This window comes from Miniopterus schreibersii (genome assembly GCF_964146895.1).
Source record: "Miniopterus schreibersii genome assembly, chromosome: X".
Lineage (NCBI taxonomy): Eukaryota > Metazoa > Chordata > Mammalia > Chiroptera > Miniopteridae > Miniopterus > Miniopterus schreibersii.
In genome coordinates, this window is record NC_138104.1 from 73,747,283 (window position 1) to 73,761,080 (window position 13,798).

The 13,798-nt window shown below is 39.8% G+C and overlaps 1 pseudogene across 1 annotated transcript; it reads left to right on the forward strand.

Moving 5' to 3' along the window:
• Positions 1–1,214: 1,214 nt before the first annotated feature.
• LOC308551019 (large ribosomal subunit protein uL1 pseudogene) lies at positions 1,215–13,273 on the forward strand (annotated as a pseudogene). The gene is made up of 3 exons: positions 1,215–1,340; positions 3,216–3,475; positions 12,946–13,273. The product of its transcript is annotated as a large ribosomal subunit protein uL1 pseudogene (transcript).
• The last annotated feature ends 525 nt before the right edge of the window (positions 13,274–13,798 follow it).

A 13,798-nucleotide genomic window follows, 5' to 3' on the forward strand; every position in this document is an offset into this window, starting at 1 on the left:
TCCACAGAACTCTCAATCTACCTCTTGATCTTCCTCTAATTAAACCTGATTATGCTCAAGTGCTAGCATTCCAAATACATAAAATAATTTCTTATTCAATTTATTGTTTGTTCATTTACTCATTTTAGAGCATCAGTTTCTTTTCTTTTGCATCACAAGTGCCTTCATATTTCAGCTACATATAAAGTAAATTGGTTTGATTGGTTAGCCTTGGAACCTAACAACCATTTATAAAGGAATTTCTTTATTTATTTTACACAGACATATAATTCAAAAATATTTTACATTATAATGTCTCTTAATAGGTTTTGAATTTTAGTACTATTAGACTCTTCCCCAACTTTATTGAGGTATAACTGACAAAGTTGTCAATTTTGAAAAATATTGAAAGTGTGCAAAATTATGACTTTATATATGTATACATTGTAAAAGGATTTCGTATATCTAGCTAACTATCATCTCACATATTTACTTTCCTTTAAAACATGGAAACATTTAAGTTCTACTCTCAGCAAATTTCAATTATATAATACAGTATTATCAACTATAGTCACCATGCTGTGCATTAGATCCTCAGAACTTATTTATCTTATAACTGAAGTTTGTACTCTTTACCAACCTCTCCTTATTCACCCCCACCCAGTCCCTGGCAACCACAATTCTACTCTTTGTTTCTATGCGTTCCAACATTTTAAAAATATTCCACAGATAAGTGAAATCATGCAGCTTTTGTCCTTCTCTATCTGACTTATTTCACTTAGCATAATGCCCTCCAGGTCCATCTATGCTGTCCCAATGGCAAGATTTCATTCTTTCTAATGGCTGAATAATATTTCACTATACATACATACACTAGTACACACTACATAATAATATAGATTATATACATAGTGTTATATAGATCTATAGATATAGATGATATATAGATATATAGATATAGAGATGATGATGATAGAGATAGATAGAGAGATTATAGAGATTAGAGATAGAGATATAGAGATAGAGAACATTTTCTTTTTCCATTTATCCTTTGACTGACATTTTGGTTGTTTCCGCACTTTGGCCACTGTAAATAATACTACTATAGACATAGGAGTACAGATATCTCTTCAAGATAATGATTTTGGTTTTGGCTTTTGGCTTGGAGGAGGCCTAAGTACAACTTTCTTTGGTGGTCCTGAATCCAGGTTCATCCAACACCAGCAGTCTCCACCATGCCGCTGAAGTTCTACCCCAACAAAATCAAAGTTGTATACCTGAGGTGCACCAAGGAGGAAACTGGTGCCATATCTGCCCAAACCCCCAATATTGGCTCCCTGGGTCTGCCTCCCAAAAGTTTGGTGAGGATATCGCTAAAGCAAACAGTGATTGCAAGAGTCTGAGGATTACAGTGAAACTGACCATCCAGAACATTTAGGTCCAGGTTGATGTAGTACCTTCTACCTGATCATCAAAGTTCTAAAAGAACTGCCAAGAGACAGAAAGAAGTAAAGAAGCATAAAGTGGAAATATTACTTTCAATGAGATTGTCAACACTACCCAACAGATGCAACACTCATCTTTAGCTGGATAACTCTCTGGAACCATTAAAGAGATCCTAAGGACTGCCCAGTTGGTGGGCTGCAACTCTGATGGCTGCTACCCTCATGACATCATAGATGACATCAACAGTGGTGCAGTGGAATGCCCACCTAATTAAGAACTACAAAGGACAATATTTCAATTAAAGATTATTTGAGAACCAAAAAAAGATAATGATTTTTTTTTTAAAAGATAATAGAAAAATGAATTCTGTACATCACACAACTGACATATAAATGAACTTTGCGACTCAAACCATTTGTAAATTAGAAATGACCAGTTTGTGATAAATAAATGTCAAATGAGTGTTGCAGACAATAAATGCTATTAGAATTCAGATGGAGAAAGCCTTCTGTCTTAAAGATTCTGGGAAGGGTTTTAAGGATGAGACAAGAAAGCATCCTGGGCAGTAAGAGCTGGAGCATTAAAGCAAGAATTGCCCTGGGTATATTTAAGGGTAATTGCTGAGGTGAATGGCTTGGATGGAAAATGTTAGATAGAGCCATATAATAGAGATGGTATGAGGGTCTATTATAGCAGATGATAGAAGTATTCAGTTTATATGGCCTCCCCTGTTAGTACTCTCAACCAACTTGAACGTAGAGCAATACACAGCTCTGCATATGTGTGTATAGAAATCATTACCTTCCCCTTCAAATTATAGTCTGTCGTTTTACTGTACTCCTAATCTCAGTGAATGACACCACCACCCACTCATTTGCATCAGGTAAAAACCTGGGAAATTTTCTTTGACACATCCTACCTCTTCATTCCCACATATAAGCCATCAATAAATCATCTAAGCTCTAGCCCACAAACATATCCTGAATTCACCCACTCCTCCCCTGCCATACTAGCTTCCATTGCTATCTCCATAGTCCAAGTCACCAACATCTCTCACCTGGACTCAATATCCTCTTGCATCCATATTATCCACCTTCAATCAGTCCACTCCACACTGCAGTAAAGTGACCTTAATGAAAGCCAATCTGACTGTATTACCCACACTTTAAACCCTTGGTGGTTTCTCATTGTTTCTAGAAAAAAACAAAACAAAAACTTCTTAACATGGACTTCATGGTTTGTACCCTACTATATCTCTAATTATACCTCAAAATGTATACCCCTTACTCTCTGCATTCTACCACACTAGCCTTTCAACCCTTCCTCCTATGGAAACACAGTCTGCTCAGCTTGAAGTGTTCTTCCTTTTCTTCACTCTTCACCTACTTAACTCCTATACATTCTTCAGATTTCTACTATATAGCAATTCCTTGAGAAGCCTTACTTGGTCTGCCAGTCTAAATTAGGCCTTCATATTATTCTTTCACAGCATGTGGAAGTTTTCCTTCCCAACACTTTTCAAAGTTGGACTTTTAGATTTGCCTGTGTGAATAATTAATACATGTCTTTGTTATTACACTATAAGCTCTGGTTAGGGGAAAGCAGGGACTATATTTGTTTTGCTTTCTAATGTTCCCCTATGCCTCACTCCCTTATATCCAGAAATACTGGCAGTTGGGGAGAAAGGAATGAAGCTGTGATAATTGCTACAGAAATAATATTTGGCTTTTCAAGTTTTGGGAACATGAGGAACCATGAGCAGCAAAGCCACCCATGACATCTTCTAATAGGTGGTGCAGAAAGTCCTACACTGGAACCAACACAAGCGCTGGAAATTTTTGGAAATGGTGGAGCTACAGATCAGCTTGAAGAACTATGACCCTCAGAAGGACAAACGTTTCTCAGGCTCCATCAGGCTTTAATCCACTCACTATCCCAAGTTCTCTGTATGTGTTCTGGGGGACCAGAAGCACTGTAATGAGGCCAAGGCCATGGATGTCCCCACATGGACTTTGAGGTGTTAAAGAAAATCAACAAGAATAAGAAACATGGAACATACTGTTGAATCTCAGAGGGAAGGCAGGGGTGGGTGTGTGGGTGGAAAGAGATTAACCTAAGAACATATATGCAGATATACATAACCCATGGACATAGATGGTAGTGTGGTGAAGGCCTGGGGCAAGGGTGGGCATAGGGTAGAAGGGGTCAATGGGGAAAAAAGGGAGGCATCTGTACTACTTTTAACAATAAAGATAAATTTTAGATCTGGGAAGATGGTGGCACTGTGACAAGAAGCAGAGTGCCATTGCTCCCAGCCACAGACTTGATTTACAGCAAAAATACTGCATAATAAGCTTGGAAAAATGAGAGAAATGTACCTAAGTGAACATATTTCTAGTAGGGAGCACTGAAAAAATCATAGAGTCTGGTAAGGTGGGGGGGGGGGTCGTAGAAAGGGGGAGTCCCCCCGAAGCCTGTGTTGGGCTCTGGGGCCTTAAGGCTAGAGGCTTCAGAGCTTCCTTCCCTTGGGAGTGTGGACTGGCATCCAAAAGCTGGGATCTCAAACCTGGTGTGGAGGAGAAAGGAAGGAGAGCTCGTGCACAATGGGCAGAAGACCCAGGGGAACAGTGTGCCTGCAAGGAGGGGACTGCTCCTTCCAGTGAAAGAAAGCTTCTAATGGCAGGGTGAACAGGAGTCTTTCACACTGGGTGCTGACTATAGGAAAGGCTGTCCCTCAGTGTGTGTCTCCTGAATAGAAAAGGGCTGGGGGGCTTCACTGAGCAATAACATACAGGGACCCTCTGGCTTCTTGTAAGGCATTGTATAAAATCTCAGAAAGCATCTGAACTGTGTGGTGTGAGTCAGGGGAAGAGAGCCCTCCCACTGCCAGAGAGGGTCTGAAGCCACCAGAGGGGAAGATTGGCACTCCAGCCTCCAGAGCTGCTGATGGGGTGAATCTGAGATTTTTGAACTGCTCTGAGGGGATCTAGGATAGTGGGCAAGGAGCTGTCTCAGCTTTACTGAGTTCAGCTGTCCAGGGGAACTGCATGGGGCTGTCTTTGTGACCTCTCTTGCTTGGTACCAATGAGTGGGGGCAAGGGACCTTGCAGGGTGGGTTCTCTGCCTGTGTGTTGCTTTGTGCATTTTTGAGTTTTTGATTGCATTGGGGAAACAGACCAGTGAAAGCTGGGATTTATGTCTGCATAGTGGAGAGTTTAAAATAAGTGCCCCATGTGATCAGCCAACTAGACCTGGGACAGGAGGGCAGAAGCAGGTCTACCTCTCCTGTAGGCTTGGAGCACCATTTTCAGCAGGAAAGATACTGGTTCAGCTCACTGAAGCCCCAGATATCCCCAGAAAGGGCACACTACTGAGGAGGAAGGGAGATCAGCTCATAGGACAATACAAGAATAAGATACTCAGGGACTGTTGTTTGGGACCTGGAGGAAAAGCTTAAAACCCTTGCTGGGAGCTGGGCAGGCAAAGTGCTCACCTGAATTTTTTAAATCGAACCCACTGAGCCCAGGCTGCTGAAACTGCCCATACAGAAAAAGCAACACACTAAAATCAATCTGAAACTACAGCAGGCCATTGTATGGGGAACTAGAATTGGAGGATACGGTAGAGAGTGAGGAGTTGGCTTTGAAGCTGAGACTAACTTCCCCACTGTAAGTGCCTAACAACAAAGCCTCTAAGTAAGGGGAGCAATATCTCGAGCTACACTAGCCGGCCTGCATCCTAAAGACTCTTCAGAAGACTCTAGAGTAAGACCAGGAAACCACAAGGGGGAGGCAAAATAGCTGACAAGTGGAGGTGGTCCACAGAAACCCTCAGATCAACCAACTACCTAAGGACACCAGAACCAAACCTAGACAGCTCCTAACATTGGCTGACACACAAGTACCTCCCAGGAGAACCAAAATCAGCATACAAAACAGTGAGCCTCAGACAACATAAGCTGCCCAGATGAAACTCATTTGATTGACTTTTTTTTTTTTTTAGAAAACAAAGAGGAAAGAAAAAAATTTCTTTATAAATTTTTAATTTTTTTTAATATTTAAATCTTTGAATTAATTTTTAAAAAAATTTGTTTTGCTTTGCTTGTTTCTTTTTTTGCTTTGTTTTGTTTTTGTTCTATTATCAAGATTTTATTGATATTCTCTGCTTAATTTCTGGGATATTATCATTATAACCAGTAAGTTTACTGCTTTTCTCTATTGTTTCCCCCATGTCTCTTATTGGACACCCTCAATGCCCTTGCTTTATCTCTCTCTTCTTCTTCCTCCATTGCGATAACTTTTTTTTTCTTTCTTTCTTTTCTTTTTCTGCCTTCCATCTTCCTGTTTTTTGTTTGTTTGTTCATTTCTGTTTGTCTCTTTATTGTATTCTTACTTTTTCTTTTTCAACTATTTTTCTATTCTTATGCTATACATTTAATTTTTTGCTCACCCTCCTTTAAGAATATTTTCACTGCCCCTTTTATCTCCCAGTAGATTCTCTATTTCTTACTTTTTATTTTATGTTATTATTTTTTCTTTTTTTCTTTCTATTAGTAATAATATCCCTTTCTCTATGTATTTTTTTTTATTTCTTTTTTTTGCTTTAGCATTTGTGTTCTCACATCACTCTCTCAATACTACTTTCACTTGGAATGTTTTCATTGTGATGGTCAAGATATTTGTATGATCCTGCTTCTTTCCTGGCAATTTGGTTGTGTATTGTCTTGCTTTGACAGCAGCTGTACAACAGCTCACAAGGTTGGGGTTGAGCCACACAGTCAGCCAACGTGAGAGGAGAGTCCTCACAAGAATGGGTCAAAAACAATCTTGACCCAATCACAACAGGAGAGCCCCCAAAAAGCCACAAAAGGGACATCCACAAAAGGGATAAGGTTAGAGCAAATAGCTCAGAATTATAAGGAAAACACACCTCTGGGCTCCACTGGACATAGACTACAAAATACAACCCCACAAGACTGAGAGGCAGCAAATATATCTAATATACAGATACAAACATTGAGAGCCATCAAAATGAGGAGACAAAGAAACAACTCCCTAAAATAAAGAAAAGGAAAAATTGCCAGAAAAAGACCTCGATGAGATGGAGTTAAGCAAGTTATCAGAAATAGAGTTCAGAGTAATGGTTATAAAGATGCTCAAGTAAGTTAATGAGAACCACAAGACATTTAATGGAAAGGTCCAGGGACTTAGTGAAAACATGAAAAAAAGACTAAATATGATGAATAAGAACCAGGCAGAAATGAAGAATACTATATCTGATATCAAGAATATGCTGGAAGGAATTAAAAGCAGGCTGAAAGAAGCAGAGAATAGAGTAAGTGACTTAGAAGACAAGGTAGAAAAAGGCACTCAAACAGAGCAGCAAAAAGAAAAACATTTAAAAAGCATGAGGACAGTCTAAGGCAACTTTGGGACAAGATGCAGTGAAACAACATTTGCATCATAGGGGTCCCAGAGGGAAAGAAAAGTGAGTAAGGGATAAAGAACTTGGTGGAGGAAATCATGGCAGAAAACTTCCCTAAGCTGGTGAAGGAGAAAGCCACACAAGTTCAGGAAGCACAGAGGGTTCCAAGCAAGAGGAACCCAAAGAGACCCGCTCCAAGACACATCATAATTAAAATGGCAAATGTTAAGGACAAAGAGAATATTAAGGGTTGCAAGAGAGAGACAAGCAGTGATCTACAAGGGAACCCCTATAAGGCTAACAGCAGATTTCTCAACAGAAACTCTTCAGGCCAGAAGGAAGTGGCATGAAGTTCTCAATGTAATGAAAAGCAAGAACCTGCTTGAGCAAGGATATCATTTAAAATTGAAGTTGAAATAAAGAGCTTCCCAGAAAAGAAGACTAAAGGAGTTCAGTACCACCAAACCACCATTGCAAGAAATGCTAAAAGGACTGCTTTAAGAAGAAGAAATAATGAAAAAAAGGTATATCAGCATAAAGGGGGAAAAAATGACATTAAATAAGTTTAATAGTAACCTTAAATGTAAATGGAATAAATAGTCCAATCAAAAGGCATAGGGTAGAGGAGGGGGAAGATGGCAACACTATGAGAAGCATCAGAGCACCCTTGCTCCCAGCCACAGTACTTTACTCCTAAAATACTACATAGCCAGCTTGCAAAAACCAGAGAAACATACCTGAGTGGACTGAGTGCGAGTAGGGAGCACTGAAGAAACATCATAGAGTCTGGTAAGAGAGGGGGAGCATAGAAAAGGGGAGACCACCCCTGAAGCCTATACTGGGCTCTTAGCCTTGAGGCTTGGAGGCTGAAAAGCTCCTTCCCCTCGGGAGTGCAGACGGGCATCCAAAACCTGGGATCTCACACCCAGAGTGGAGGAGAGGGAAAGGAGCGCCCCACACAGAGGGCAGAGGGACCCAGGGGAGTGGTGAGCCCACGAGGAGGGGACAACACCTTCCTAGCGAAACAAAGCTTCTAGTGGTGGATGAGGCCGGTGTCTAATGCTCAGGGTGCCAACCATAGGAAAGGCTGTCCCAAAGCGTTTGGCACCCGAGTAGTAAGGGACCAGAGGACTGCACTGAGCAGCTGCACATAGGGACCCTCTGCCTCCCTGTGAGGCATTGTGTTGAGCCCCAGAAAGCACTGAATCTGCGTGGCATGGGAAGGGCAAGAGAGCCCTCCCGCCCTGAGCTCCCAGTGCTAAGAAGCTTGGATTTGTGACCAGCCCTGAGGGGCGTCCTGGTGGCACTGAGCTACCAGTGGGGAGGTTCTGGGATCTGTGACCAGCCATGAGGGGCACCATGGCAGTGCGTGGAGTAGCCCCAGCTTTGCTGAGACCAGTGGTGCGGGGAGCTGCGTGGAGCTGACTTTGGGTCCTGTTTGCTGCTTTGTGCATTTTTTTGAGTTCTGATTGCTGAACTGGCTCCCACCTTCCAGGCGTGCACTACATAGACAAACCAGCAGAGGCTGGGATTGGTGTCTGCACAGTAAACTGTCTGAGGGACCTGCCTGGTGCAACCAGCCAACCAGAGTTGGGAAGGGAGGGGTGGAGCTCACCTGCCTCTCCTGCAGCCTGGGAGCACCACCCCCAACAGGAAGGGGGCTGGTCCAGCTCACTGATGCCCCAGATACCCCCACAGGGCACAGTCTTGAGGGGGAAGGGAGAGCAGCTCACAGGAGAACATTACAATAATAAGACTCCCAGGGACTGTTGTTTTGGAACTGGAGGAAGTGCTGAAAAACCTGGATGGAGATTGGGCAGGCAAAGGGCTTACTGGAATTTTTGTTGTTGTTGTTGTTTTAAATATATATTTATTGATTTCAGAGAGAGGAAAGGCGAGGGAGAGAGAAAGATAGAAACATCAATGATGAGAGAGTGATTGATTGAGCCCGCAACCCGGGCATGTGCCCTGACAGGGAATCGAACCCCGATCACCTGGATCCTAGGTTGATGCTCAACCACTGAGCCACGCCCGGCTGGGCCGGAATGTTTTTTTAATTGAACCCACTGAGCCCAGGCTGCTAAAACGGCATGTACAGAAAAGGCAACAGACAGAAATCAATCTGAAACTGCAGCAGGCCAGTGCACGGGGAACTAGAATCAGAGGACAGCGTATGGACTGAGGAGCTGGCTGTGGAGCAGAGACTAACTCACTCACAGTGAGTGCCTGACAGCAAAACCTCTAAGGAGAGTGATATCCTGAGCTACACTAGCCATCCTGCACCCTAAAAAACTCTACAGAAGACTCTGGAGTAACACCAGGCAACTACAAAGTTGCAAAATATCTGACAAGAGGAGGTGGTCCAAGGAAAGCCTCAGGTCAGCTATCTACTTAAGGAAACCAGAGCCAAACTTAAACAGCCCCTCACATTGGCTGATACATAAGTACCTCCCAGAAAAACGGAAATCAGCATACAAAACAAAGAGACTCAAACAACATAAGCTGCCCAGAAGAAACTCACCTGATTGTCTTTTTTCTTGTTTGTTTTTGTTTTTGTTTTTGTTTTGGTTTTGGTTTTTTGTTTGTGTGTTTGTTTGTTTGTTTTGTCTCTTTTTCCCTTAGGAAGAAGAGAAAGGGGGGAAATTTATTTGTTTTTTCTTCTTTTTTAAATTTTACAATAATTAAAAAAAAATTTTTTTTAAATGTTTTTTAACTAAAATTTTTTTAGAAAAGAATTTTGTCTTGCTTACCTTGTTTTCAGTTTTGTTTCTCTGTTTTGTTTTGTTTATTTGCTTTGTTTACTTTTATCCTTGCTTCTACTATCAAGACTTTCTTGATATCCCTACTTAACGACTGAGACTTTATCATTATAACCAAGTTTACTGCTTTCCTTTATTGTTTCCCCCAGATCTCTTACTGGACTCCCTTTTGGCCCAGGCTTTATATCTCTCTTTCCTCTCAATCCACAGGCATTACTTTTGATTTTTCTTCTTTTTTCTTTTTCTTCTTTTCTTTCATCCTTTTGTTATCCTCCATTCTGTCTTCCTGTCTTTTTGTTCAATTGTTAGTTTCTCTTATTCTCTTTATAGTATTTTTATTTCTCATTTTCAACTATTATCCTATTCCTATTCTCTCCCTTAATTTTTTGCTGGCCCTTCTTTCAGAATCTTTTCTCTGCCTATGTTGTCTCCCAGTAGCTTCTCTATTTTTTACATTTTAGTTCATTATTATTTCCTAAATTTTCACCACTATATGCCAACAAATTGGACAACATGGGGGAAATGGACAAATTCCTAGAAACATACAACCTTCCAAAGTCGCATCAAGAAGAGGCAGAAAACCTGAATAAGCTGATAACAACTAAGGAAATTGAAGCAGTAATCAAAAAACTTCCAGCAAACAAAAGTCCTGGACCAGCTGGATTGACAGGCGAGTTTTACCAAACATTCAAAGAAGAATTAACACCTATTCTATTCAAACTATTCCAGAAAATTCAAGAGGAGGGAAAACTCCCAAACTCTTTTTATGAGGCCAGCATCATCCTAATCCCAAAACCAGATAAAGACACTACAAAGAAAGAAAATTACAGGCCAATATCCCTGATGAACATAGATGCTAAAATCCTCACTAAAATACTAGCAAACTGTATCCAGCAATACATTAAAAAGATCATACACCACGACCAAGTGGGATTTATTCTAGGGATGCAAGGCTGGTATAACATCTGCAAATTAATAAATGTGATTCATCACATAAACAAAATGAAGGACAAAAATCATATGATCGTATCAATAGATGCAGAAAAAGCATTCGACAAAGTCCAGCACCAATTTCTGATAAAAACTCAACAAAGTGGGAATAGAGGGATCATACCTCAACATAATAAAGGCCATATACGACAAACCTACAGACAACATCCTGCTCAATAGTTAAAAACTAAAACCATTTCTCTTAAAACCAGGAACAAGACAGGGATGTCCACTTTCACCACTCTTATTCAACATAGTACTGGAAGTCCTTGCCACAGCCATCAGACAGAAAGAAAACATAAAAGGTATCCAAATTGGAAAGGAGGAAGTAAAACGGTCATTGTTTCCAGATGACATGATATTGTATATAGAAAACCCTAAAGTCTCCATCTAAGTATTACTAGATTTGATAAATGAATTCGGCAAGGTAGCTGGATACAAAATTAACACCCGGAAACCAACAGCATTTTTATACACCAACAATGAACTCTCAGAAACTAAAAAAAAACCATCATTTACCATTGCAACTAAAAAAATAAGATACCTAGGAATAAACTTAACCAAGGATGTAAAAGACCTGTACTAGGAAAACTACAGGACACTGAAAAAAGAAGTAGAGGAAGATATAAACAAGTTGAAGAATTTACCATGTTAATTTACTGGAAGAATTAATATCATTAAAATGTCCATACTACCCAAAGCAATCCCTAGATTCAATGCAATTCCTATTAAAATACAAACAGCATATTTCACAGATCTAGAACAAATATTCCAAAAATTTGTATGGAACCAAAATAGACCCTGAATAGCCATAGCAACCTTCAGAAAGAAGAATAGAGTTGGAGGGATCACTTTACCAGATATCAAACTGTACTACAAAGCCATTGTAATCAAAACAGCCTGGTATTGGTACAACAAGAGACCTATAGATCAATGGAACAGAACAGAGACCTCAGAAATAGACCCATGCTACTATGGTCAGTTAATATTTCACAAAGGAGGCAAGAGCATACAATGGAGTACAGACAGTATCTTCAGTAAATGGTGTTGGTAAAATTGGACAGCTACATGCAAAAAAATGAAACTAGCTCACCAGCTTACTCCATACACAAGAATAAATTCGTAATAGATAAAAGACTTAAAATGTAAGTCATGAAAGCATAAGAATTCTGGAAGAAAACAAGCAGTAAAGTCACAGACATCTCACGTAGTGGAATTTTCATTGATACGTCTCCTAGGGCAAGAGAAACAAAAGAAAAAAAATAAACAAATGGGACTACATCAAACTAAATAGCTTCTGCACAGCAAAAGAAATCAGCTTCAAAATACAAAGGAAACCCACAGTATGGGAGAACATATTTGCCAAGAATGTATCTGATAAGGGGCTAATTTCCAAAGTGTACAAAGAGCTCATACAACTCAACAAGAAGAAAACAAAAAATCCAATTAAAAAATGTGCAAAAGACCTAAACAGACACTTCTCCAAAGAGGACATACAGATGGCCAAGAGACATGAAAAAATGCTCAACATCACTAATCATCAGAGAGATGCAGATTAAAACCACAATGCGTATTGCTTTACACCTATCAGGATATCTACCATTAACAAATCAACAAATGACACTTGCTGGCGAGGGTGTGGAGAAAGGGGAACCCTGATACACTGCTGGTGGGAATGCAGACTTGTGCAGCCACAATGGAAGACAGTATGGAGGTTCCTCAAAAAATTAAAAATGGAACTGCCTTTTGACCCAGTGATCCCACTTCTAGAAACATATCCTAAGAATCCTAAAACACCAATCAGAAAGAATATATGCACCCCTATGTCGATAAGGGTGCAATTTATAATAACTAAGATCTGGAAACAACCCCAAGTGCCCATCAGTAGATGAGTGGATAAAAAGCTGTGGGACATTTACACCATGGAATACTATGCAACTGTAAAGATGAAGGATCTTGTACCCTTTAGGACAGGATGGATGGACCTGGAGAATATTATGCTAAGCGAAATAAGCCAAGCAGAGAAAGACAAATATCACATGACCTCACTTATATGTGGAGTCTAAAGAACTTAACAAACTGATGAACAGAATAGATTCAGTGACATGGAAGCATGGGACTTACGAATCCCAGAGGGAAGGTGGATGGTGGGCAGCGGGAGAGTTTCACCAAAGAATATATATGCATATATGCATAACCCAAGGACACAGACAATAGTGTTGTGAGGGACTGAGGAGGGTGGAGGAGTGGGGCAGAAGTGGTCTACAGGGAGAAAAAAGGACATCTGTAATATTTTGAACAATAAAAAAATAAATTAAAAATTTTTTAAGATAAATTTAAAAAATAGAATAAGAAATTTGTCAAGAAGAATGATGCCTCTTTCGCTTCAAAGTCTCTGATCCAGCAGATCCCAGGAATCCTGGGCACAAGCCTTAAATAAGGCTGGCAAGTTCTCGTCTTTGTTGACCCACAATGAAAACATGTTGGCCAACATTGATGAAGTGAAATCCACAATCAAGTTTCAGATGAAGAAGGTGCTGTGTCTGGCAGTGGCTGTTGGCCACGTGAAGATGACAGATGATGAGCTTGTGTGCAACATTCACTTAGATGTCAATATCCTGGTGTCATTGCTCAAAAAGAACTGGTTTAATAAACCATACAGCTACTATTTTTAAAAAAAGAATCTATGAGTGTTTTCAGATCAAAAAGAATACTGTGGTTTTTTTTCTTTACATATGGGCAAATTAGTATATTAGAGAAATAAAATAGTAGTGTATTTCTTAATACATATACACCACATAATGACATTTTAGTTGTGATGGGCCCCATATATGACAGTGGTCCCATAAGATTAAAATAGAACTGAAAAATTTCTATCACCTAGTGAATTCATAGCTATTATAATATTATAGCACATGCATTACTCATGTGTTTGTGTAGGTGCTGGTGTGAACAAACCTTGTATGCTGCCAGTCACATAAAAGAATAATAATACAATTATGTACAGTACCTAAAACTGAATAATGATATATAATAAATGCCTATATTGCTGCTTTATGTATTTATTATTCTACACTTTTATCATTATTTTAGAGTGTACTCATTCTATTTATTAAAAAAAAAGTAAAACAGTATAGCGTGTTATGCTGACAGCAGATCCATACAACTCATGTTTACTGCATTTCTTGATTGCAGCATTG